Consider the following 24,690-nt stretch of genomic DNA (forward strand, 5'->3'; position numbering starts at 1 on the left):
AGGGCTGAGGCGTCCGCTCGCCTCACGCCTATAGGGGGTCTCCTTCGCCCGCGGTTGCGGCGAGCGGACGGGGTGGGTCGGGGCGGCGCGGGGCTCTGCCCGCCCGGCCGGGGATGCTCTTGCCCCGGGCGGCAGCTGCTTCCCGTACACGCCGCTGAGGCGAAACGGGGCGGCGGCTGGTGTCCGCGGCTCTCCGCGGGGTGCGGCGGAGGGGAAAGGCGGGGCGCGCTGCCGGGGGCCGCCCCCGCGGGGCGCTGGGATGCGGCTCCGCGCTTGGCGTTGCGGAAGAGCTGGGGCCGCTCAGGTGAAAAGCCGCATCCGCGGTGCGCGCAGGGGTGAGGGGGCTCGGCCGGGGCAGCGGCTCCGCGCTCGCTCCCCGCTGGCGGATGGGGGCTGCCTTGTTTCTGACCGATTCTCAGGCATAATCTGTTAAACCCATATTTAGGATGTTTCCCTCCTGCTGTCTGTAGGATCTGGTAATCTCTAGTTTTAGGCAAGGCACATATTTAGTCGTTATACTGTTCTGCTTCTGCTGCTTTCAACTGTTTTTTTTTTTCCCCCTAAATACCTTACAGCTGTAGCTCGTGACTGGCGCTTTAGGCTTGGTTGATGAATGCTGAGCCTGCCTATTGATATGATTGTGGTACGAAGAGAGGTCACTGCTTGTTGAGTATTAACTGTGTGATCTTACTGTGTTACATGTCAACACGTTTCCCTTAGTAGATGTGGGGTTTACATGTTCTAATTTTCAAATGAAAAGCAAGAACTTCTCCCACCCACCTTCTTTGGTTTAAATACGTGCTCCCTTTTCAGACTGTGTAGTAACTATCTTAGTGATTGTCTTTCATTGATTGTGTTCATAATATCCAATGGTCGTAGATACCAATCTTGATTGTGCTGATGCTTCCGTGATAATTAACGAGTCAGATACAATGTACTATGGAAATAAATACCAGCTGTCCATGTGGTGGGGCAAGCATCACAAACATCTACTGTATCTCTAAATGTTTTTGCAGTAACAAAAGCCTACGGCTCCTGGTGCTTGTGTTTTGGCTGTTAATTGTGAAGCGTAACATAGAGCAATTTGATATTTGAAGTATGGAATTCCTGGTGTTGTAGAGAACAATTTGTGAATCACAAATAGCAAGATACATTGTGGCAGGGAAAGAGCTATCCATCAGAAGGTGAGACCCAGCCCAATAGTTTTCCTTCTTTCCTGTCCATAGTTTCTTTCCAAAGCTTATTTTATGCATGACTTGTAATGCTGTGGGCTAATTTCACAATACTTCTCCTCAGATGAGATACAGGTTGTTAATAAACTAATTGCTGTTTTCCCTATAGATAACATATATCAATAATATAAAATCATCAGAAGTTGTTAATGTATTTTTAATGCAAGTGTGCGTTTTGAGGGTTTTGGCTTCTTTCAAGAACTCAAATCTTTTAATAGTTTGGGGATTTAGGAACCTTTGTGGGTGTTGCCTTTTTTTCTTTTGTTTTCTTTTGAGGAATGATTAGAAATTTTCTGAATAACACATTCACAATAGGTTTTGTTGTATGAATGTCTAATCCTCAAAAATAAACAAGAAAACCACATTTCAAATACTTAAGTAAAAATATTTTCTTTTAAAGAGAAAAGTGCCTTCCATTTGCCAAATTTTAAATATTTAAATGATACGCATAAATCAAAAAATAGAAAATTCTTATTAAAAGCAACTCTTAAGAATGTGGGAATGCAAATTATTACTCTTAACATATCAAGTAGTCAGATGTGGAAGCAAATGAACATATTGTATTGATGGCTTACATATAAAAAAAGCCATTGAAATGTATTCAGAGTTCTAGAAAAGTGGTGTTGTGTGAAAAAAGATGTAGCAAAGGAGATCTATTATTACTCATTTCATGTGGCATCACAGTTTAAAATGATAGGTTTTAAAATTGAAGAAATTACATGGTTGCTTACACACGTGTATGTAGTCGTGTGTATGAAGATACGCAACATTTTTGCTCTGCGGTAATGGCTTAGGAAAAGGTAAGTATACACTTTCTTCTTTTCATTGGGGTAGGAAATTCTGAGAATTGGTATTGATATTAATTGGAGCAGGCAGGACACTATCTCAATGTGATTCATGAGGTCTAAATGGTATGAATTTAATTTTTAAGTGATCTTAATCTGAAAAATGTAAGAAGAATAATGCTGCTTAATTTATCATTATCTCAGGGCTTTGATAGTGGAAAAACAGTCCTCTCCATTTGGTCAGGAATATTTTTTTGTTCCCATTTTACAGATTGGGAGAACAGTGTGCCTCTTCTTTGCTTCAATCACAATGACTGGCAGTATCTCACAATTACTGTAGCGGGACTACAGTTTAAAATGTCTTAGAGACCAAACATTAAATTGGTGGTGGCGCTATGTCTGAAATTCAGGAGTTTTTGTTTTCTTGTCTGCTACGTGCTCATCTAGATTTGTCTGTTGATTACATTTCACAGTTTCAGCACAACTGAGTTAATGTTCAACACTGTATAACTGTAAAAAGCATCAAGTCAAAGAGAGTTCAGTTGTACCGGCTATGTCTTGCTAATAGGTAACGTTCTACTGAGGTGTTACTTTGTCAGTTGTCAGTCCTCTGACAATATATTTAGGGCCAAATAAAACTGAAAATGCACAGCAGTCTTGGTGGTGGTCTCTCTCTTTGTAGAGTCTCAGAGGTCTTAAGAACAGGATAGGTTATGACTGTCTTTTATGACTTATAGAAACATATACATTAAAATCATGAATATAAGTAGGGTTTTCTAATGAGACCCTGGCTCTTTCTAAAAGTTCTTTCAGTAAAATATTGAGGATATCCAGAAACTTACTAAATATCCAGTGGACTAATCTATACTGAGAAAACAAGTCAGTTTCTTTCCTGCTGTATTTATTGTTTTAACAGAATATTTATGTTCTGAGAGCAGTTTAAAAGATACTTAAGCTACTTGTTTTGTTTTTTTTAATATTTCTCTATTACAAATTTGAACTTCAGTATATTGAATCTATTATTGAAAATAAGTATTCCTTCTTTGTTTTCACTCTGTTGCAGAAAACTGTTTTATTTGAATTTCTCTATTTAAAAGAACAAAAATCATATATTTTGATATTATTCTCCTTGGCTGAAGCTACTATGTGAGGCTATTGTATTTTTTTCTACTTTCTAGCACAGAATTCTTATTTCTGAGTTTTAGAAAACAAATAGCGTAAGATTGGAGGGAAAAAGATTGCTTCTAGTTAAATGTGTTGTCTATAAGTATATTGAAATTAAAACGACTGTATTGAATTGGGCTTAGCACTGGCTTGTTGCTTGGGAAGCCTTCATTCAGCAGTGCTTATTTTCTATAGCCTTAATGGGCAATTACTGCACTCTTCCAGTTCAGAGCCTCTTTTAAGTAGACAGTACTGCTCAGTCCAAATTATAGATGTATTTGTCAGGTTTGCCTGTAGGCTGTTGGCATTTTTGGTGTTTTGGTTTGTTTGTTTTCCTGAATACAGACAGATGTTTGCTAAGGGTTATGAAGAGTCCATAAACTCTTTTTTTTTTTTTCCTCTTTTTTTTTCCTTTTTAGGCAAGGTACTTGGGGTTTTATGTATGAAGTTCTGCTTTTATACAGTGTCTGTGTCTTACCTGTACATCTCTTTTTATCTATAGAGACTTCAATCTTAAATAACTTAAAACATTTTGACATATTTTGAAGAATTAATATTTCCATTATTGAAATGTCGGGATTTAGATCTGAAAAGGGTTGTAAGGAAATTGTCCTTTCTGTAACTCTGTTTCAGGACTGCAGGTAGATTTGGAATGCTATTTTGGATGACATTTTCGTGTAGTTGTTCGTGCATCATTTTCTACTCTAAGGGATAATTGGTTTATGCATAATTTTGTTCATATGAATGATCATAGACTGCTACGTGATGTTGGAGTTGTAGAGGAGTGAGCTTTGTATCAAAGCAACTTTTAAAGAAACATCCACTAAAAGAGACATCTCTTGGGGCTTAAGTTGTCATTAATGAAATACTGGTGGCGGTGTGTGTGTGTGGTATATTTGCCTGATCTGCCAAAGCGTTTTGTCTTTGGTCATATTAACTACAGAAACTTAGCGAGAACGGAGTGGTTTAGGGGTAAAGATTCTTAGATGGCATATACGAATGTGACTTCCTTAGCTTTACTTTGAGTAGGGTATCAATAACTTGACCATTCCTTTTAAGGGTACTTCAATTAAATAATACCATTACTTTAGTTTTTCTTCTGATAAATCAAGGTGTTAATTATTGTAAACTGAAGTTTTCAGTTATCTAATAGAAGAACTTCAAGAAATGGAACTCACAAGTTCCACTCATTGGGTGGTGGACTGTTGTACTGGATAGAGAATACAAATCTGGGAGATCGTTACCTGTCTTCAGCTGTGTTTCCTCTTACCAGTGCTCTGATCCTATGGAAATTGGTTCCAAAAGCAGGTAGCAGCCAACAGCGGAATGGGGAGTATGGTGGGGCTTTCACATACTGGTTGGAGGAGTGAGACTTTCTTATTCCATTTTTGTGGAGTAAGAAAGATTCATGGAGGTTGTGTTGCTTATCTGGAACAACAGATATCTTTTTTTAAAAGCAAGTAAGTAAACTACGTTTCTTATAACATATTTTTGTTCTAGAAGATGCTTTCTTTTTCAACTACTTTGATGTGCGATATGATTTTTCTGATTTAGCTGTGTGGCCCATTTTATTTCTGAGTTAATTTCTTACACAAGACACTAGCCAACTACTGGACTGGCGACGTATCACTGGGAAATAAATTAATGCAGAAGAAGCATTGCTTCCTGATGGTCTGAATAAAAGCCTTCCTACTTATTCCTGTAAGCTATCCTCAGCAGGAATATCTATTATTCTTCATGTAAAAATTTCCTCTTTCAAATTCTGTCTTCCACGTGTGTACCACTAACCACAGAGCCTTTCCCACTTTTGAAAGCCATACTGCTTTCCTATAGACAGGTACTTCTGGTGGCCCTTTATCACCAAATTATTTCTTGCTCTGAACTACTGCTGTGGTTTTTTGACTTCATTCTCTGCCCTGTTCACCAGTTTTTCCTGTTCCTCTTACTCCCATTTTTGCACAGTTATTAGCCCTTCCTGCTCAGAACATTTGAGAACCATGCTTACGGGTCTTATTCTTTCATAGCCACCTGATGTGCTTTATAAACCATAACAACCAAATACCCCTCACCTTCTATACATCCAGGTTATAGATGTAGCTATGAGCTGACTTCAATTTCTTTTCATTTTCCTTAGTTTCTTCCCCAGCTCTTTTCTCAGAGCTCCTAATTCATCCAAAATTTTGTCTGCTTTTCTGCAGAGCTCTGTATCATCATGTTGTTGAGCCCTTCTATTTCGTGAAGTCCAGCGAATTGAAATCCATGCAGTTCTGCTTTCAGCTGCTTTTTCACAACTTTGGTCTTACCCATCACCAGCCTCCCCTTATACTCTCTCCCAGAGGTAAGCCTTTCTCCAACATCTCTTTCCTCCCTTATTGCATTTTTTACTGGGGAAGTGTCACGTTCTGGGTTCTCTAACATTAGTTTAGCTTGAATTGAGAACTCTATGGTTTTGCGAACTTCAGTCTTTATTTCCCGTTCCCTCTTGTTTTCATTAGTACTTCAGCTGCTACAAGAAAATTCTTTCCCACCTCTGTAAAATACAAATCATTCTCTTTGATGTAGAGCCCACGCTATGCCCTCAACTAGTAACATAACATTTAAATGCATGTCTTAATATATTTTGTTGTTTATGTTTGTATTATTAACCGTTTTTAAGTGACAAAGATCTGTTTGTAGGCGTAGTGACTGGTATTGTTTCTTCTTCTTTCTTCTTCTCCTTGTAATATAGGTAGGTAGGTAGTTACGAAAGAAAAACTTTATAGTCAGAGTTTGCACCTGGATCTTTCTTAGCCTAGGACAAGATGAATTTTTACAGCATACAGGCTAGCTACTTTTATCAGCAAAGATGTCCTGGGTTTTTTTGTACCAAATAGAATTTTGGTCATTGAAGGTTTTAGGGAACTGTCTTAGGTACAGCATGTCTGCAAAACTTATTGTGTGTATTGTTGTAAAAGATGCCTCTTGCATTTGTCCAAATGATTGGTGTCTGCAAATGGTGGTGCTCCTTATCTGCGCAATGCATTTTCATGCATGTTTGCTAGAACGTGAGAGCTAACTTCTATTACAATGTCATTACAGTGTTATAATACTTGGAGGTTTATAAACCCATTAGCTGTATGGTGGATTTCCATAAATTCCATATATTTCAATAAATCAGAGTGACCATGGAGTAAATGTCTTTAAAGAATAGAAGAGTAAATCTTAGTAATAAGCAACTTTTTTGTTTGACATACTGGAGGGAAGAGTTAACAGAAACGTACTCAAGTATAATTTAATCGTGCAGCCTTTTAGTGTTTCATTAGCACACTTTGTTTACAGTTACGTTGCCTTTAGAAATGTTAAGTTAAATTGTCTGCTTAGATTAAGAGACTTGTAAGTCTATAGGGCATAATAATTTACTTATGGTCAGCAGCTTTAGCGATCACCATAAAATATACCAATTGTTTTAATTTCAACAGACTAAGTTGTCAGTTGATAAGTAGTCAATAATAAGAAGAAATGGCGTTTTAATGTTGTTCATATTTGGTTAATAATATTTTTGTACTTGGCTATGAGTTACAAAATTGTATTTTGTCATTACAAAGCTGTATGGAACTACTTTGAGCAATTCATATTAAGCTTTCAAGAGTAGCAGCTACAGACCATGAGAAATTGTTTTATATGTTGATGTTACCATTCCCAAATGCAAACCTGTAATGTACATGAGAGACTACCATAAATTACTGTATTGCTATTTTGAGACTTCATTTAGATAATACACCAACATGGTCAGTGCTGTTAGTAATTGAGTTATGTTGGGTGTTTTGCTTGGCAATTTTTTTTTATTTTTTTTTTCTGGTAAACATGGAAGCTTCAGGCTTTTTTTGGTTTTATGGTGGTTTTTGTTTTGTTTTTAAATAAAAATAAGTGATAGAAATCAAGTAAAGCTTATCTTATGCACTTAACTCCAGGTCAGAGAAATATAACTGTTCAGTCCATATGGTGAAACTAGGGAAAGATGCCTCATTTTCTCTCTTTTTTTTTTTTTCTGTTTTGTTTTGTGTGCTTTGTTACTGATGCCTTCTCTATAGAATGCGAATATGGTCCATCTTTAAAGACCTTATGGAGAGAGACAGGTGGATTGGGTATCCTGTGTCTAATGCCATCTCTTTGTCTTAGAATTGGGATCAGAAATGAAACCAGGAATGACTTAAAATTTATTTCATGAGCAAATTAAGAAGAAATTGTGACTAAGAAATACTACATTGAGTGATGTAAAATGAAAAATTATAAAGTATTTTTTTAGATTTCTCTTAGCCCATTTCTAAAGAAGAAACATTATTTTGACATGAAAAAAGAATGAAACAAATTGCCAAGTTCTGTCAAAATTTACAGATTTTTCTTTTTATCAGTGCCAAACAGCATTATTTAGTGATGAAAGCATTCAGCTAAAAGATTGCCCAGCTTAGACTCCCCTCTCTATTTTGCGATAGCACACAATGCAGCTTTGAAATGAAGATAAGTGTTTTATTCTTAGTACAAAATGTATTTACTGCCTTTATATGTATGTACACAAGCTGTTGCCACATCTAGTGCGTGGTAACCCGTTTGTGGTAATCTAATGTAACTGTAGCAAGCTATAGTTTGTAAATCAGCATCACAACAGTTATCTTCAAGTAAACGTTTCTAAGCTGCCCAGGACCTAACTAACTGAAGCCAATCACAGAAGACTTAGGAGTTGGATATACTGTAATCCTAAAAATATTTTAAAATGACTTATTACTGTGAAATTGTTGATCATTACAGTAAAGAATAAAGAAAAAGCCAGTGCTTCTGTATTCTGTACCATATTTTTTTGCTGTACGACTGAATCGTTGAGAGTGAGTTTTGGGGTTTTTTTTAAGTCTACTTTTTTGTTTTGAAATACTGCCCTTGAAATAATGAACAACTGAAACCAGTTTGTTTTCGCGAGACCAAACAGACTTTAATATAATTTTGCTTTCTCTCTAAAGGCCTGGTCCTAATCCCACTGATTTGAGTTACAGGATTTTCTCCCTCTGAAATTTGTGAAAATAAGATAAAGTCAGGCTGTAGTTCAGCAAAGATTGGTGCAAGCAATTTTATATATAGTGGTCGCTGTTCTGTTTAGCTTTTTTACTGTTTTGAAGTGGTAAATGTATGAAGCACTGTAATACTTTTGCACCTTTTCTGCAGGTTACGAAAGGGAGATGCAGCGTTTGCTTTCCTACCTTTGCTTTGCTCACCTTTAAAGTTCAATTATAATCCCAATGTACGAACTTTAAATTTTCCAAGATTTTTGTGTTCTCTCCTAAGGAGGTCCCCTTTCAATACAACTTGCATGTGCAAAACCCATGCAGAAGTTATCAGTTAATATTGTGATGTAAAAATAGTGAGAGGAATTTAATCCATTATTGTTGATTTCAGTGTTTGACTTACAGTCCTGTCTAGTCAATAAATTAAAAAAAAAAAGTTTGACAAATCAGAACGTTTACTGTGCTTGGGGAAATCAAGTTGAAGCTAAGACTTGTGAGGGCTTTGGTTCAGAATTGTTTTTTATTTTTATTATGTAAGGTTATGTGGAATTCTAGGTGGACATATATTAAAGTAATGCTATTGTTTTCTTACAGAGGTTGATTTAGTCTTATGGTATATTGATATGGAAAAGTTACAGGAGGTTATCCAGTCTGTCATCCATTACCAGCCCTACCTCTTTGTGAATATGATGCTACTTTGTAACTGATGTGACTAAATGGAGATTCCTCTAGAGAACAAAAAGCTCTGATTCTAGCTTCAGTCTCAGTAGTATGCACATCTATGAATCTGTGGTGACAGGTTGATCAACCAGCTGCCAGCGTATCAACCTTTCTGGTAATTCTACCAGACCAGCGCTACGTTGTTGAGTGCTTTTACATCTTCACAGTTTTTCGGTGATGCTTACCAAGAGCTCTGCCTTCATTTCGCTAGGTAGACACATATTCTGAAAGGTTGAGCATCTTGCTGAAGCATTGATAAGTGGGATATTCAAAGTTTATTAAAATCGGTTAAAGGTATACCACGCCCTCCCTCTCCAACTTATGAACTTACTTTTTATCATTTCTTGGCCAAGGGTATAGCCTAGTAATATTTGCCTGAGCTTTTACATATGCATGGAATTAGTACAGTTGTAGCGTGTTTTAGTAACGATGATGGAGTTGTCAGTGGTGTCTGCCTTCTTCAAAATGAATACCCAACATGTTGCATCTTACTATTGTTCTGCTTTCCGTGAGTCAAACAATTAGCTCAGAAGGAGACATAAATGTGCAAAGTGTAAGTTGGTCTCCATGAATGAAATAAGATGGAAATTTTGTTAAATGGTACTTCCACTTGAAGGCAAGTAAGATTTTGACGCTGCTTAATGCTATTGCATTTCATGGTGATGCAAGTATGCTTAATGTAACAGATGTCAGTCCTCATTCGTCTTTGCCTATGGTTGAAACTACGTAAATATTAATTCCTAAAAAAAAAAAAAAAAAATCTTTACTGGTAGGCTTAAAAATCAGTTCACGTGGATGAAACTAATGTCTGCCGTTGCCATCTAACTTTAGAAAAGCTGTATCTTTTTTATTTGTTGATGTTTAAGTGGTTTCTCTTTGTTTAAAGGTATTTGCTTGAAAGCTCTCATCCATCTTAAAATTTAGTATAATATAACGTGGAAATCTTTGTATATAAATTATAGTTGCAGTTAGCATTATGTAACCCAGTAATGTCACTAGTGTTTATACTTGACAGGAGGTGTAATTTAGATGCTTCTCTGCTTTTTGAATAGTTTGTAGGTGTTACCTGTTCAGTTAATTCACTATATTAAATGCCATTGATTTTACCTTAATGTACCTTTAATAAATTTAAAAACCTGTTTGAGCAACAAAAAAGCACCAGAAATGTAACTTTAGTGGAAATTGAAATATTAATATCAGTGATACAGAGTTAATTGAATGTCAGGAAAAAATACCATCCAGAGGATGAAAATGCTAACTCCTTTGTTTGTAACTTCTACATTGAGAGTAATTTCAAGGTGTTTTAAAAGCTGAAATGAGCCTTAAAATATCGGTGAAAATGCATCCGAAAAATGCAGTTTGTAACTTAATTGTTGGTGTTACATTTGAACAAAAAAATCTAAGACACTTTCTTGAATAATAATGAAACGAGGCATAAAAATTAATCTCCATAAAAAGTCCCCAAGGACTTTTCCTCGGAAAAAAAGACAGATGACTTTGTGAAGAGCATTCTGGTGTGCAAGGAGATGAGACATTTCTCATCTTCCTGTTGCTGAATAGTCTTTATTTACTTACATGGAGTAAGTTTTGGTACTCTTTTCCTTATTTTCTTGAGCCAAGGATGTTTGAATACGACTGCCCTTTTCCACAGAATAGGCACATTAGTTGAGTGCTGTTGTGTCCAGTCTAGCTGGATTCTGGTTGTGTATCACAGAACCATAGAATGGTTTGGGTTGGAAGGGACCTTACAGATCATCTATTTCCAATCCCCCTGTCCTGGCAGGGACACCTCCCACTAGACCAGGCTGCTCAAAGCCCCATCCAGCCTGGCCTTGAACACCTCCAGGGATGGGGCATCCACAGCTTCTCTGGGCAACCTGTGCCAGTGCCTCACCACCCTCACAGTAAAGAATTTTTTCCTAATATCTAATAGAAATCTACGCTCTTTCAGTTTAAAACCGTTACACCTCATTCTATGGCTCCACTCCCTGATAAAGAGTCCCTCCCCATCCTTCCTGTAGGCCGCCTTTAAGTACTGGAAGGCTGCTATAAGGTCTCCCCAGAGACCTTTATTAGAGCTTAAAAATTTTGAACCATTTCTGCATAGTTAATGTGTCATTAATATGTTAAAGTGAAAAAGTGATAGTGTTATGGGGTATAAACAATTCTAGTATGATGTGGTGGTGGACTTCACACCAGAACATGAGAAGTGGCAGTAAATCAAAACCATGACTCTTCGTATTTTAGTAATGTTTTTACCTTATTGATTGGAAATGCAGCGTAAATAAGAGTCACACATTTTAGGTTAGCAGATCTTTTTCTTTGCTCATCATCTTGCTGATCAATGGCCCGATTTAGAAATAATAAAATATGTCTCTGACATCTGTTTGAAATAGATTGCTTAAATAGTGTGCGTTCAGCTTTTTTGTTTTGCTTTGCCTTTTTAACAGTGGGGATTACTGCACACCTAAGGGATAAGCGTAGAGCTGTAGATTAAATCACAAATGCAATGTAAATGCATCAAAATATTCTGCAAGCATAAGCACCATATCAGTTAAAAATATTGCATTAAAATAATATTAAGGATCTGGCTTGTACTCCTAAATAAAGCTATTGGGAGCCCAATCTTTTGTATGAAAGGGCATGGTTATGGTACCAGGGTACCCTTAGTAGTTGTCTGATTTCTCCAAATAAAACTGAATATTAAATTATCTATATTTTTAAAATTATTTTTTTTTAAATTGTATGCTATGTCTGCACTTTTCTACATGTGAAAATGAAGACGATACCTTTCTGGAGGAGATTAAAACCAAGACTGAATGTTTAGGATGCGTTATCTAACTCTAAAAATTAACCAAAACTGGATACGTCCTCAAAAGGAAAAACCTCAACTAAGTAGCACTCCTCTTTTGCATGTTATAATACAGTATGAAAAATCTACTGTGCCCCCTTCTCCTAAGAGTTTGTAAGCTAATTTTAAAAGAAAAAAGGGGGGGGGAAATAACATGTGAGATTGAAGGAGTGAAAATCATGGAACAGAGTCAAAGGGAAAATGCCCTTAGAAGAGTGATACTGTTTGGTCTCTGTCTGCAGAGGCCACTACCTATTTAATTTAATGTGATAGTTAAGATACCAGAGAAAAGCTGAGGGTTCAAGACTTCAGGTTCTGCATGATTTAGGGAAGACCTGGGGAGAAAGGTAAGGTAAGAAATAAATTGGATGGGAAGGAAACCGGCTGCATTTGTTGGCCAGTGCAAAGCTGAATACACTCAAGATGATGTGAAAATGGTGCAGAAGGAAGGGAAAAGGAGAATGTAGCTGTGTGACTGGAGCCGTAGAAAAGGTGGGGAGGGGTTTGCTGCGGTGTTCCAGAAAGACTGCAGCAGGCAGAGAGATGCTGCCTGTTTCCTGATGTCACTTGATAGAAAAGTGCTTTTGGCAGATCTGAGCAATTCCAAATTTGCCTTGACTGATGTAATCAAACACTAAGCTTCTTGTTTAAATATTTGTAGTGACATGTACATGCTCTTCCAGTACCTCTGAGCTTGCATTAGATTACAGCATGGTCCTCTATAATTAACTTTTTGTATATTTTCTGTTTATGTGAAACCTCATGGGAAGATTCATGGCAACAGGGTCAGCAAAAACCTAAACTTGACAGCTTTTCTAGAGCTAGCATTGAATTGTGATATCTGTTGATTAAATCAACCATTAATTGCTCCAGCTTGAAGTTCTGCTTGCCTTTGTTCTTTTCCTTAGATGGTTTCACTTTGTCTTGGGTTTTCCACTTGTGTTTAGGTGTTGCTAATTCTTGTAGTTTTCAAAAAACTTTTTTGTTCTGAGAAATGCTAGGAAACTTGAGGACAAAAGGTAAAATGGAGGGTTTTATTTTTTTCTTCTTTTGTTCACTGGAACATTATTAGTGTATGTGTACTTGTGTATAAGTATTTTGTAAAAAAAAAAAAAAGCTCTTAATAACCTCAGGTCTGGGAGGTAGGTAAGGTAGGTAGGAAAGCATTTTCAGTTTTCCACCAGAAAGGAAAGCAATCTCCTTGGGCTGAAAAGAAAGGGCACTGATGGCTCACCTGTGTGCTCTGTGGTTCAGGTTGTCTTCTGTAGAATAAGGCTTGAGATTTCGTGAGTCTCTTTGTTGTGTCCTGACAGAGTGAAAACTATAAAGGTATGTTGGATACCTTATCCATCCTAACCGTGACCGCTGAGATTGCTGTGATTTCTAAGGGGAAATGATGTTTTAGCGTGTGCAGGGTTTTTGTTGGTTTTAAATGAACTATGACCTGCTCCGCAGGTCTTCATGTGAAGAACATGAGGGAGCTGACGGAGGACAGCAAATCTGTTACCAGCTTACTTCAATATTATTTGGAACATGAGTTTATGACTAAATGATGGTAGTCCTCAGGAAAAAAACCACATATTATTGGGAATGTTATGACTGACGAAGTCTGAAATAAATTAGAAGTGGAAATGAGGGATTTGTCAAATAGAGCCACACTCCAGTAAATCTGTTCATCTAGTATAAACTGATACCCAGAAACAACTTAAATACTCATTTCCTACGCTGGGGATGAGTGAGATCAATTCAAGGCTATCATGCCCTGAATTTGCAGACGGCTCGTAGTAATTAAGAAATAAACCTCGAAGTTGTTCTCTTGATTTTTCTCTGATGCCTTGCCTGGGGGTCAGAAATGTGTTCTTGATGCCTGTTGTCTACGGGCACTAGAAGACTTAAATAGCGTTTTGCCTATTAACAGAAGTTGTTTGTTTGCATTTGTGCAAATTTCTCCTCCAAAGCTGATTTAGTGTTCCAGCACAGAAGGGCTGTGGGATTACGAGACTGTTAATAGATGAGAAGACGACTATATGTACCATGAAGGTGATTATGACCACAGGAAGCTTGTATCAAAATTGCTTTAGTACATAATTGTGTATAGTATGGAAACTTTAAAAGGTTATTTCCTTAAACTGTTAACAAAAATTGTCTTCTGTTATGGTTTCAGCTCCTAGGGACAAAAAACTTAAGCATGGTATCTGCTTTGTCTGCAGAATGGAACAGGAGCTCTTCTGGTCGTTATCCTGGGAGCTGAGCATCCTGTTACATTTGTGTAAAAACACGTGGTTCATTGCTGATGGGAAAACAGAACTGTCTCTACCATAGAGATTCAAATAGAGCTCTCTGTTAAATAGTACTTATTAAAAACTATGACATTTTAAAGCAGTTACTATTTTAGCACTTTTAAATGTTTTGATGCTCTTCCTTACACTGGATGAGATTTGTACATTAAAAAAGAAGGGCAGAAAAGGACATTGTTTCAAAAAGATTATGTTTCTAGGGAAGCACATAGCTAAAATTGGACAGTAGATGAGCTGTATAGGCCTAAGGGATGATGATAACAGAATTAGTAGCCATGAAGATTTGTCGTTTCCTCCTTGCTGAAATAACTCGTCTGTTTTGGGGAATATGTAGATGATACTCCCTGAAGTGCAGTCTATTGTGTCCCATTTCTAAGTATTCTGAGATTATATCCAAATTCACTTTTACCCTTCTGGTAAACATAGTTAATGGGTGAAATAAAATAGCATTGTTTTCTCTGCCTCTGCTACTTGGTCTTAGAAGTCTGTGAGAGATGTTCCACTCACCTCACTTCAGCGTGCAGGACTGTTCTTCCCTCTTGGTGCGTGTTTCTCCTCTCCAGTTCTTCCCTCTCCTCACATGCCCACCAGTGCTGTTTGGGAAGATCCCTTAAGTCCTCTTAAGTGGATAGCTATCATTGACAGAGTAAAATAGGTCTAAATAAAGAGTCATTGGGCAGTTTTTTCTAGCAGAACAGGAACAGATTCTGAGGTTGATGGATTGTAAAGTGTCATCAAGTGCCTGTTGCATGTTCATATATAGGCAACTGTGTGCTACCTAGAGTTTTTAATCTTTCTAGGTTTTCAAAGTAGTAAAATTTACTTAAAGCTATACTCAGTCCATAGATTTTCTATTACATAGAATCTTTGTTTATAAACCGAGCAAAAAAAAATGTAAATGCTCTGTGGAAGTTTTAAGCTCTTGGGGCACCTGTCAACCTTCCAAGGAGATTGCAGGTGGAAGGGGAATTATTTTTAGAACCAGGGATCTGCACTGCTAAGTAGGCATCCAATTCTGCATTTTTTTTTAGTTATGACTAAAAGACTAAAGATGTCCCTTTTAATTCTTTCTCCTGACATTTCCTGAAGAGCTTTGAACTATTAGATGAAGTTCTTTGCTACAGGCAAACAGTTTGAGTTTTACATGAGTAAGGGGTTAATATCAGGGTCAGATGTAGGATTTGCCATAACAGATCAAAAAAAAATAGGTGATCTATTTGAGCGTAGTGCTTCTAGACTGCACTTAGCTAACAGCAGGGACAGAAATTCATAAACAAGAAACATTGTTTTGACTTAGATACTTTTTAGATGAGGGTAGAGATGGTGGCAGACCCAGGAGGGCTCAGTTTAGTATACGAGTCCTGTTGTTAATATAACTCTGATCTGAACAAACATATATTTATAGAGTCCAAATACGTATATTTGGAGAATGTATCTCTAAATAAATTAGCATTTATTTAAATGATAAATCTAAGGGTAGATATCATTACCTAAAGAAAATATTTCTCCTACAGATGAGAGCTTTTTACTTAATAGTATTCAAAATTACAATTGTCAATTTGAATTCTGGATACTGTAGACTTGCCTGGAATTTATGTCACTGAAAAATTAATTAAAATCAGTTCATTCCTCCTTTGCAGGCATATAGACAAAAGAATTTCAAAGGATGTCAGATAAAAATTGTTTCCATAGTAAAAGGTTCTAAACTGTTTGTAGAATGAATGAAAGGAACTCAGCAACGAGTGGTTCTGAATATTTAAAAAAAAGACTTGGAGTTTGATTGCTGCACAACAATTTCACCTTTTCTTCAGGTTGCCTAATGGAACTGAAACCCTAATTTGTAATGATAAGGTGACTGACTAAACGACTTGTGAATGAATTTTGAAGGTAAGTCTTATTTGCATAGTTGTTGAGGCAATGGACTTTCAGCCTTTTATTCTTACATATAAGAATGTCAATATGTTTTTCAGGTTTGGGTAAGAGGAAAACATAGGTATTTGTAGCCTTCAGTCACAGAGTGGTAACTCCTCTAGGAGGTGTACAAAAGAAATAACCATTAATTTCTGCAGGCTTTTGTACAACATTTGTTTATTATGCAATGTGCAACATACTGTGACTCACAGTTCTTATATCTGTGTAAATTTAAAAAAAAAAAGGCATTGAATTAACTATCTTTCGAAATATGCAAGAGAACTGCTTTGTGTTTTGAGGGCCACTGACACAACTGCCATTATTTTTCTTCAGCACCTAGTATTTTGCACGTTGTGCAGAAAATACTTTCTGTGCCAAAACTTTAGCCTATGTTACTGAATATTTTCTTCTTCAGCAGAGGAGGTATCCATCAGGAAGTGCTGGTTGCATACCTGTGCTGTCATCAACAGAATTTGCTGCTCTTTCCCAACATGTTATTTTGACTGTTTATGAAATTATTCATGTAGTTTATGTTAAAAGGATGAATTGCTAATTCCTTTGTCTTATGCATTGCTGGGATTTGCAGTTCTGAGATTTGCTCAGCTACCTCTGTCTACTGTTTGCAAGAAATACTCCATTATTTGTGATTTATCCCTTCTGGTGCTACTGTTAGTATTTGCAAATCTTGTAGATGGGATTCCTTTTTCATTGCTACTTGTTGGAGAGCTATGTAACTTTATTAACAGTAATATTTTGCGTTTCTATCTGTGGCAACTTTTCTTTGATAAGCTCAATGTTCTTTATAAATGCTAATGGATTGTTGGAGTGCTCAGAATTTGAATTGGATGCCAGTCGTATTATGTGCAAGTTAACCGAGAGGTTAATGGGAATTAGGCACCCAGGGGCCTTAAAAATAAACTGTTTTTAAGTACCTTGTTTAAGAATTTCAGGGAAGTCTAGGAAAGGCTTCAAAAATAACTCATATCATTTTAGTCACAGGCTAACTTTCCTATTAACAGAAAGGTTTCTTAGTGGAAGACCAGGAGGGTCTGTAAAACTTATTTCTTGTTCTTTCTCATGTGTAAAGAAGTTTGTATTTCATTATTCAAACAGCATATCCATAGGCACTGAATATCCTGCTATTAAGTAGTGAAAATTAGTGATCATAAAGTGGAATTGTGTGTACTTTGATATACTTAACATCAGTAATAAAAGTGGCATTGGTACTGAATCGAGCACAGTATTACTGTGAAATGATTGATATGTTGCTTTTATAACAACATAACAGCTGACAAGACTTTATTTTCAGTTGTCATAATACTACACTTTAAAATAAATGTCCCACCCAACAATGATAGATGTAATTTGTACTCTCTTTTTGAATCATCTTCGTATTATTTTTAGGTGTTGCTTGTGCTCTAAGTTCCATCATAAAAATGAACTTTTACTTGCTTTATACTTTGCCCCTTAATTTGGGCAAACTTTTTTGTGAGTGTTGAACAGAACAGTTTGTTCGTTATTAGGTATAGTGTGTAAGAATAACTAATGCCAAATTATATTGGGTGCTTGATAATGTATTTTGTGTTTCATTGAGTTAGAGTATCAGTAAGGTCCACTAGCTGTAAATCAGTTAACATTAAAAGAAACCTAGAGACTTTAGTTTTGGGCTCTGTAATTCTCTGAAATGTTACCCAAGGTATTTGCCTGGTATCATAAATTGAGGCATAGGCAAGCTAGCAGAAAAGATACTTAAGACTAACGCAGGTCATCAGAAATCTGACATCGTTTTCTTCATTCAGTCTACAGAGACAGTTTTTTAGTGACACCTTTGTTTAACTTTCTGCAGACTCCAGAGAGGCTAGTACAATTGCTCTTTTGAAAGTCAGCTCTGGGACTTGAGCTTGTGAACAGAGAGCAACTTCATATTTAGGAAGAAAAGCGTCCTGGTTTCAGCTGGGACAGAGTTAATTTTCTTTCTAGTCTTTGTTGTATTTCAGATTTGGTCTGAAAGGAATGTCAATAACGCATATTGGTTTGGTTATTGCCAGGGGAGATTTATATTTTTCCAATTACTTTTTTCAGCTTCCCATGGAAGCTGAGAAGGCGCATAGACAGAATGATGATATGGCCAATGGAATATTCTATACCATAGACATCATACTCAGTATATAAATGGGGTTAGACAGGGGGTGGGTACTCGTGATTGCTGCTTGGGAAGGTACTGAGTGGTGAGAGTGACTTCTGTCATTATTATTATTGTTATTTATTATTTTCCGCTTCTGTTAGTATTCTATTAAACTGTCTTTATTTCAACCCACAATATCTTTTTTCTCTTCCCTTACCCCACCTTTTCTCCCTCTTCTCCCTACCCCTCTGGGGGAAGGGGAAGAACTCTGCGAGTGGCTGCGTGGTCCTAGCTGCTGCTGGGGTTAAACCATGACAAAAAGTCAAGGTTGTCAAGGCTGGGAGGCAGAGAACAACAGTGCTGCAGTTGTCCTGGCTAGCCTGGCAGGATGGAAATAAAACTACCATGGACAAAGTATTTCATAGGAGAGTGCATACACTTTTCCATACTAAATAATTGAGGGTTTAGGAATTACCATTTTCCCACAAGGTATATCTGTTTCCTGTGACTTTCTTCTGCCCTGCTGTCTTTGCTGTATAAATTATAGTGATTAGGTAGTAGATATTTGGGGGACATGGAAGGAAAGAGTTTTCACTTTTCCTGCTCCCTCACCCAAACCACATTTTTCTGATTCTTTCTGTAATCTAGTCCATAGTTCATTCTGAGCCTCTCTTTACAACTCTAAAGGCTTGTGTTCTTCATTCCTATTTCCTGATTTTGGTGGAAAAAGAATGTGATGTAACAGACTTCTTTTAAGCTGAAAAGAAATGAAGTTTTATGTACATCTTAAATGTAAGTAGTACTTTTTCCTAAAGTGGAGAAAGGATTCATTTACATGAGACTAAATTTGGTTTAAAAGAGGAGATGGAATTCACTTATTAGGCTGTTGTTACCACTTGCACGTTAGAACTGAAATGTATGAACACAAATGCAAAGTGTCTGTCATCTTCTATGCCAAAATTCCTAAATTTCTTACAATGTTACTAAAGAAGTAAATATTTAGTTCTGTTTTCTCGCAGACTTTGCGGGGAGACACTGTCTGACTTCTAATTAGTAAAAGTCCTCCTACAGAACTATAAAAGGTATTCTCAGTCTTTATCAGCTTTTAATTTTACATTATGCAAGTGACAATGGCCCACGTTCTCATTAGCCTTCTGCTTGTTTGCTTATAAGCATTTCTGAGCTCATATTCCTTTCTATTTTGTGTGAGTAATAATACCCTTTTTCTATAAGGAGATTACTTTTTCACACTTGCTGTTTGCTTCCTTTTTTGTTTCATAAATTCAGTTAAAGGCAAGATTAACTTTGTAGTGAGCCGCCCTTTTTCTCCCAGGATTTTTTTTTCACGTATACTGTAAAAATTAAGAGGAGTTTTATGCAGTGTTTCATGGATTGAAGTGTTAGAATTCATATAGTGATTCCTGCTTTCTTTGTGCATGTATGTAAGATGTATGGTTCTAAGATATTTGCTTGCTACTTGGAATCATAGAATGTTTTGCATTGGAAGGGACCTCTAAAGGTCATATAGTCCAACCCACCTGCAACGAGCAGGGGCATCTGCAACAAAATTGGGTTGCTCAGAGCCCCGTCCAACCTGACATTGAATGTTTCCAGGGATGGGGCATCTACCACCTCTCTGGGCAACCTGTTCCAGTGCTTCACCACCCTCATTGTAAAAAATTTCTTCCTTATATTTAGTCTAAATCTACCCTCTTTCAGTTTAAAACCATTACCCCTTGTCCTATTGCAACAGGTCCTACTAAAAAGACTGTCTCCGTCTTTCTTATAGGCCCCCTTTAAGTACTTAAAGGCTTCAATAAGGTCTCCCCAGAGCCTTCTCTTCTCCAGGCTGAACAACCCCAACTCTCTCAGCCTGTCCTCACAGGAGAGGTGCACCAGCCCTCTGATAATTTTTGTAGCCCTCCTCTGGACCCGCTCTAACAGGTCCATGTCCTTCTTGTGTTGTGGGTCCCAGAGCAGGACACAGTACTCCAGGCGGGGTCTCATGAGAACAGAGTAGAGGGGCAGAATCACCTCCCTTGACCTGCTGGCCATGCTTCTTTTGATGCAGCCCAGGATACAATTGGCCTTCTGGGCTGTGAGCGCACATTGTTGGCTCATGTCCAACTTTTCATCCACGAGGAAGAAAATTTTTCCTGTTGATGAGGCACTGGCACAGGTTGCCCGGAGAAGCTGTGGGTGCCCCATCCCTGGAGGTGTTCAAGGCCGGTCTGGATGGGGCTTTGAGCAGCCTGGTCTAGTGGGAGGTATCCTTGCCCATGGCAGGGGGGTTAGAACTAGATGATGTTTAAGGTCCCTTCCAACCCAAACTACTCTATGATTTATCCTTAGCTGACTGCAAGCTTTGAAATAGGTAGGTACTTATTTCTTCTTTTGTGGATAAAGGATGTGTACTGTGTGAATAATGACGCTTGCTTAGGTTTTTGTAGGTTCAGGTCTAGAAGTAGAAGAGCTAAATACAGGTTAAGCAATTTTTAAAATTTGTTTTCTCTAAAGACAAAAGAAATAAAGGTGATTTCCTGAAGAATGCGTCTTATCCGCTGTTATGGGTGATGTGCCAGATCTTCTCTGCAGTGCTAGGGAGTAACCAGCAGCTATCTGGTAAAGGTTCAGGTTTTAATGGAAAACTTTATAAAATTTGACATTTTGTGTTGCTACACCTCATTTCCTAACATAACTTAGTTCCATTCCTCAGAGAATGGCTTTATTCTAGATTAAAGATGATACAAATTTTCATAGGAGAGCGGGATCAAATCACTGGCTGAAACCTTGCAGCTATACAGAAGCTTTATTCCCTTTTCTGATTGTTTAGTCAGTACTACATCTCCCTAAATTTAGTGTATTAGGTTGAAGAGAGAAACTACCAAATGCTTTGGAATGCATGAGCTCCCGGCTGCAGAGCTGCAGAACAGGAACGCACAGCTGCTGAGCAGATGATGTGCCAGTTCTGTTAGGCTTGCTTTTGTTCCTGCTGGACTGTGGGACAGGGCAGGATGCCCTTCCACTGTGGCATTTCTTACAATTACTTACTCAGAAAATACCAGGCTGGGCATCTGCATTGTCAGGCTTCAGCTGGTTTGCTTTGTCCTGAATTTTCTGGGAAGTCGTTATACTGCATGTGTGTAGCCAGTTGTGTTTTGTAAATTGTACAGGGACTATTTTTCAAATGTAACCTTTATTAAATATATTTAAAACAAAAATCCAGGAAATGTATTTTGAAGAAACACATCTGTCCATCAGAGGTAATCACTTATTTACATATACATGGATATCTTATCTAAGGATGTTTCAGATATTGCAGGAATTTCACAGTGCTGGTTAATTTACAAATGTCAGTGTATATGCCTATATGTTAATCTATTTGACTTTCTGCTGAGAACTCATGAAAGATGGTATCAGACACTGATTCATGATTGTACTGAATAATTTTTTTGAAAAAACTTTCATTGTACATATTGTGTGACCAGCTGCTTTCAGAGCTGGTAAGATAGAAGCAACAGAGACTTACTCTTACTCTGTGTTTATAGGTAGCTCTTCCTACATGGTTGATTTGGACCGATTTTTCTCTGGAGTATTTGAGAGACTTAAGCCAAATGTGCCATCTTCTATGGGCACTGTTGAAACAGCTAGGTGGCAATGTTCTTCTTGTTTCTCATCCTTGTACTAGTCCGTGATTAAGATGTTTATTAATAAGGAGTAGTACCGTGTAGATTTCATACAGAGAATTAAGTTAATTAAAGTAGTTTTTCAGAAATAGTGATCTCATTGAGATTTGAGAAGGAATCTGCCTGTAAAACTATCTATACTTGTTGCATATACGCTAGCTAAGAAACTAAGCTAAGAAAAAGCTAAGACTGACATCATAGTAGTCTTCCATTCTTTTAATTAGATCTGTCATATCTGGAAGTCAAATTATGTATTTTAATTTTTTTTTGTTAATATAGTAAAAATAAGGCCTGAAATATCTTCTAGTAAAAATGTGTTTGTTTATTCCAGGTTAATTTTTTGATTAACTCATAGTTGTGAACTTTTCAATTAATGTGCCAGTTGGGAGAGGTGTGATAAAAGAACCTATAATTCCTTCTGACTTACCTCTCAGTGTTATTCATTACTGGCTTTATCTGGTTTAAGTCTGGTCTAAAATGGCAAATGAAAAGTGGAAACACATCTCTATTAGTTTCATCTTAAGGACTGAAAAATACTGCAGTCTTCTTATAGGGAATGCTTTTTTGTCTATATGTAGCTTTACTATATAGCCAAGCAAATCACTATTAGTATGGAATGAAGAAGAACAAGTCATTATTGTTTGTTACAAGTTGTATTTGTTCATCTTAATTTCCCACAGGAACCTCACTGGTTTTATTACTGGCATAGGAAATGGCTGCAAATGAAGACAGGAGTTGGGTTTGACTCCTTTACGTGTATGTGCTGGGCTTTAGTGTAAGATTTTGTCTTCAAAAATTGTTAGCAGTTTAGGTTTTGGTAAAACCAACAGCTTCTGAAGGAAATGTACAGTAGGTGATTTTTCTGCATTCTTGTAGACGTCATATTTTACCAAAATCTCCTACTCTGTAATGAGAGGATATAATTAAATCTGTGTTGGCTTTGAAGGAATATGGTATGTAAAGCTTTCATATGTATTTACTTCATTATAAGATAATTAGGACTGTGTTTTTCATTCATATCTCTCAAACTATGGTTTCTCATTAAGAATATTTCCTGAAACCATGTTCTAAACAAATTTCTGTAGGTGAATTATTTGGCTTTAGGAGAAGAACATTCATAGTAGTCTTTTTGTAGTGATTATAAGAGGATGCGTGAAATCTTCTCTATTGTCTTTATATTGTAATGATTATACAGAAAGAAAGAGAATTGTTCAAAGCAAAATTATTTTTCTGTATTCTTGGATTAGAGAACTTTTTCCGTTGAAAAAATCAACATGTCTTCTATTGTGCATCAGTTATTTAAACTGTTTTGATTACTGAAAAGAGGTGAGGCTTGTGTTAGGATTTGAAGGTAGTTAAAATTGTTGTTTTGATTTCCAGTTTCTAAACTTTCGATACTTGCTGAATTACTGTCTCTTCTCACGAGAATAAATGTTAAAGTATTGGTTGAAACACAGGGAGCAATGTTTGTGCGGTGTCAGGACATGAAAAACAGGCCTTATTCTTGCCGGAGGTACTAACAGGCAGGACTGCTGGAGCTCTGCAGGCAGCTGCTGCTGCCTGACCCCTGGTACCCGCTCCCTGCCAGGAGAGAAGTAGGTATCTCAGTAGTCACAGGGCTTCTAGGTGTTGTTTCCTAATGGTATTTTGTTCTGTGCTGCACCAGGCATTTTGTTTGTTGGAAATTTTGAATACAAGCCCAGTTTTTCTGACTTTCTCGGTTAATCCAAAAGTATCCAAACTATCAAAGTTAAAATGGAATTATTCCTGAACCCTTGAATTGAAACTAACTTTATCAGTGACTCTTTCTATTAAAAATGTGATTTGTTGTACTGCTTTTTGGCTGGGATATATTTACTTTTCTTCACAGTGGCTTATATGGTGCTATGTTTTGGATTTGTGTTGAAAACAGCGTTGATAACACATGGATGCTTTAGTTATTGCTGAGCAGTGCTTGCAGAGCCCTAAGGCCTTTTCTGCTTCCCACTCTTCCCCACCAGTGATCCGACTGGGGGGGGCATAAGAAGTTGGGAGGGCATGCAGCTGGGACAGCTGACCCTGACTAACCAAAGGGATATGTTATCTTATAGGATATCTTATACCATATGATGTTGTGCTCAGCAGTGAAAGCTGGGGGAAGAAGAAGGAAGGCGGGGGGGGGGATACATTCAGAATTATGGCATTTGTCCTCCCAAGTCACCGTTATGGGAGATAGAGCTCTGCTTTCCTGGAGATGGTTAAACCACCAGCCTGCGATGGGAGGTAGAGAATGAATTCCTTGTTTTGCATTGCTTGTGTGCACAGCTCTTGCTTTAACTTTTAAACTATCTTTGTCTCAACCCACGAGTTTTCATACTTTTACCCTTCTGGTTTTCTTCCTCATCCCACTGGAGGGGAGTGTATGATCAGCTGTGTAGGGGCTGAGCTGCCTACGGGGGTTAACCCATGGTGTTTGTTTTGTCATGGCGTAATGGAGTATTTTTGTATTTATTTTTTATTTATAGATTAAAATAAGTGTAACTACTATAATTCAGTCTTCACCCAGCAAATTAAGGTCGTCTTTTATGAGACCAGATCATTTAAAAGTTGTGAAGGTCTAGTATTTTGCATTTTCGTAGAAATGGTGTTTCCAGTCGCAACTACAAGCCAGTCCCCTGGCTCCCACATGAAGTTTTAAAGATGTTCCAAGACTTTTATACTAGGAATGGTGATTTTGCATAAAGGCAGGTGCTGCAACTTCCTTCCTTTGTATCGATATTGATTATTTTCAAATTTTGATTTCTTTTTTTTGGTTTGTTACTTTTTTGTACAAATCCAGCAGTTGAAACAATCCTAGTTTCAGTGACCACGTATTGGTTAAATCACTGTTCTACTTGGGCTTTATTG

The 24,690-nt window shown here is 37.3% G+C and overlaps 1 protein-coding gene across 7 annotated transcripts in view; it reads left to right on the forward strand.

The window, feature by feature from the left end:
- Positions 1–24,690, forward strand: part of TENM1 (teneurin transmembrane protein 1) — a 995,213-nt gene that overhangs the window by 660,907 nt on the left and 309,616 nt on the right. The gene's annotated exons all lie outside the window — the stretch shown is intronic.

This window comes from Larus michahellis, chromosome 9, assembly GCF_964199755.1.
Source record: "Larus michahellis chromosome 9, bLarMic1.1, whole genome shotgun sequence".
NCBI lineage: Eukaryota > Metazoa > Chordata > Aves > Charadriiformes > Laridae > Larus > Larus michahellis.